This window comes from Ailuropoda melanoleuca, chromosome 13, assembly GCF_002007445.2.
Source record: "Ailuropoda melanoleuca isolate Jingjing chromosome 13, ASM200744v2, whole genome shotgun sequence".
NCBI classification, from domain to species: domain Eukaryota; kingdom Metazoa; phylum Chordata; class Mammalia; order Carnivora; family Ursidae; genus Ailuropoda; species Ailuropoda melanoleuca.
In genome coordinates this window covers 27,693,051-27,695,874 of record NC_048230.1, presented here as the reverse complement: position 1 = coordinate 27,695,874, position 2,824 = coordinate 27,693,051, and the positions used below count along the sequence as shown (strand labels likewise).

The window sequence follows — 2,824 nt, the reverse complement described above, 5'->3', positions numbered from 1 at the left end:
CTCAGAGTGAACCTTGACAAAAACCCTGTTTATCCTCCTGATAGCCAGTTCATGCTCACGACCTCACCTTGCTACTCCTGAGACACATGTCCATCCCCACCCCCGCCAGCCTTCCGAGGTGACTGCAGTTTGCTGCTGCCTTCCACTCCAGGCCACTCAGTCCTCCTCCACGCAGCATGCCAGCGTGATCTTTCTCAGACATCAGTTGGATTATGTCACTGTCTTGCTTAAAACCCGTCACTGGATCCTTTTTTTTTTTAAAGATTTTATTTATTTATTCGACAGAGATAGAGACAGCCAGCGATAGAGGGAACACAAGCAGGGGAAGTGGGAGAGGAAGAAGCAGACTCATTGCAGAAAAGCCTGATGTGGGGCTCGATCCCACAACGCCGGGATCACGCCCTGAGCCGAAGGCAGATGCTTAACCACTGTGCCACCCAGGCGCCCCCACTGGATCCTTTTGTAGTTCATAAGCGTGATGATTGGGTGTTCACACCGTTGTGTGACATGTGCCTCCCTCAAACCTTGTTATGACCTCGGCACATTACCCGTCTGACATAAAACAAACAAACAAACAAACAAACAAAACAAACCCCATCACTGGTTTCTCATTGCACTGAGGATCGACTCCAAAGTTCTTAACGTGTTGTATGTGGATCCCTGCAGTGTGGCCAGTCCCAGTCCCTAGCCTCACCGCACCCTCCTTCACAAGGCTCCTCCAAATGGTCCCTAGTTTCTTCCTGCAGGCCTTTGTCTTTTCTATTTCTTTTACCTGGAATGCTCTTTTGCTAGGGCCTCTGTCTCCCTCACACACACACACACACACGCACGCACACACACACGTGCGCACACACACACACCCCAAATATGACTTTCTCAGAGAGGCCTGTGCTGACTCCGTAGTCTACGGAAGGCCTGCACCGTTCCCTCTCACAGCACTCTCTCATTCTGTTTCCTTCACAGCACTTCTTTGGCTGTGGATCTATTTAAAATCTGCCAGCTTTCCGAGCCATGAAGCCTCATTAGGGTGGGGGTCTGTTTTGTTCACAGTAGCCCAGACAGCACTGAGCACAATGCCTAGCATGTAGCAAACACTCACTAAATAGTAGTTGAATGAACAAATGAGTGTGAGTAAAACATAGATTTCCTTAGCCTTATATTGCTAACTTTAGTCCCTTTATGTGCATTTTTGTGGCCAGGGCTCTGGGTTTGAATTTTGACTCATCCATTTATGAAGAGTGACCATTAGTGAGTTACTTCACTTCTTCGATTCTCAACATTCCTCACGTCTAATATGCAGAGAGAGAGAAGCACTCATGAGGTACAGTGAGATCCGGTAGGATTAGGTCTGGGGAAGCCTGGGGCATGGTGCCTGACCGGGCACGGGCTCTCAGTAAGCACTAGCTCTGCTTGCTGCTTTCTTATCCTGCACGTTCACCCTGCTTTCCACCCGGGCTGCACCTCCTTCCTCTCAGCTGAATTGGGTCCCAGAAGGTCTTACTCAGAGGTCTTCAGGGAGCCTCCTCAAGCAGCTCAGCCCTTGGTGGGTGCTTATTGCTCAGACTGTTCAGCAGCTCATTTCTAGGACTTGGAATGTAAAATGGTGACCTTTGTTTTTAGGTCACAAGCATGGGGAGCAGCAGGCAGAGGGAGAAGCAGGCTCCATGCTGAGCAGGGAGCCTGATGTGGGGCTCGATCCCAGGACTCCAAGATCACGACCCGAGCTGAAAGCAGACGTTTAACCAACTGAGCCACCCAGGTGCCCCCGCATGAAAGATTTAAAAACAAAACCAGGGACGCCTGGGTGGCTCAGTTGGTTAACCCTCTGCCTTCGGCTTGGGTCGTGATCTTGGAGTCCTGGAATCGAGCCCCACATCGGGCTCCCTGCTCAGCGGGGAGTAGGCTTCTCCCTCTGCCTCTGCCCCCTAACTCATGCTCACTCTCTCTCTCTCAAATAAATAAATAACATCTTTAAAAAAATAAATCTCCCATGCATCCTGTTTCTCCAACTAGACTCCAAGCCCTTTGGCCAGAGGATTCCCAGCCCAGACTTCTTGTCTCCCTCCCAGTAACTGGCTCAGTGCCATACACAGAGATGTTCAACTCAACGTTAGTGAGTGCCCACAGTGTACCAGGCACTATGGTAGCTTTCGCATCCGTTGTTGCCTAACTTCATCTTCCATGAGAGTCGCACCAGATATTGCTGTGCCCGTTGTGAACAGAGAGGCTTAGACGGTGTAGCAATCTGCCTAAGGGCACCCCGTTAGCAAAGAGCAGTCTTTTAACTCTGTGTGTTTGATTGATAGCCTGGTACATATTACGTATCAGGAAATATTTATTCACAGTGAGGATGATCATTATCATCATGGTCTCAGTTCCTTCCTACCAAGAACTTGGGTGAAAATCCCCTGTCCTTGAGCCTCTCCCCTGAAGTTCTTCCAGTGACCTGTACCCCCCTTTCCCACTTCATTTCCTAGTCGTGCCACATCTCTTTGCTAAATTCTCATAGACCCTGACACCCCATGCCTCTTGTCTCCCCACAAGTCTTGTTCTCCATATCCTTCCCCCATGACAGCTTCTTTTCCCCATGCCCCTCTTTCTTCCATTCCCCATCCAGTCCAGTTTTACTTCAGGTTGCACGGAATAAGAAATACACCACCACCTGGGAATGCCCTTGGCACTAGAGTGCTTATGTTCAGGAGATGAACATAATTATTGCTACTCATTAGCTGGGTGGCCTGAGCAAGTCACACCCCCTCTCCATGTTTCAATTTCTTTTTCCTTTTTTTTTAATTAACTTTTTTAAAAAAAAATTAAATTCAAT

General features: G+C 48.9%; 1 non-coding gene across 1 annotated transcript; it reads left to right on the top strand.

Moving 5' to 3' along the window:
• The first annotated feature begins 454 nt into the window (after positions 1-454).
• LOC117795854 lies at positions 455-558 on the top strand. Its single transcript, XR_004620007.1, has one exon. It is a non-coding gene; the product is annotated as a small nucleolar RNA U13 (small nucleolar RNA).
• The last annotated feature ends 2,266 nt before the right edge of the window (positions 559-2,824 follow it).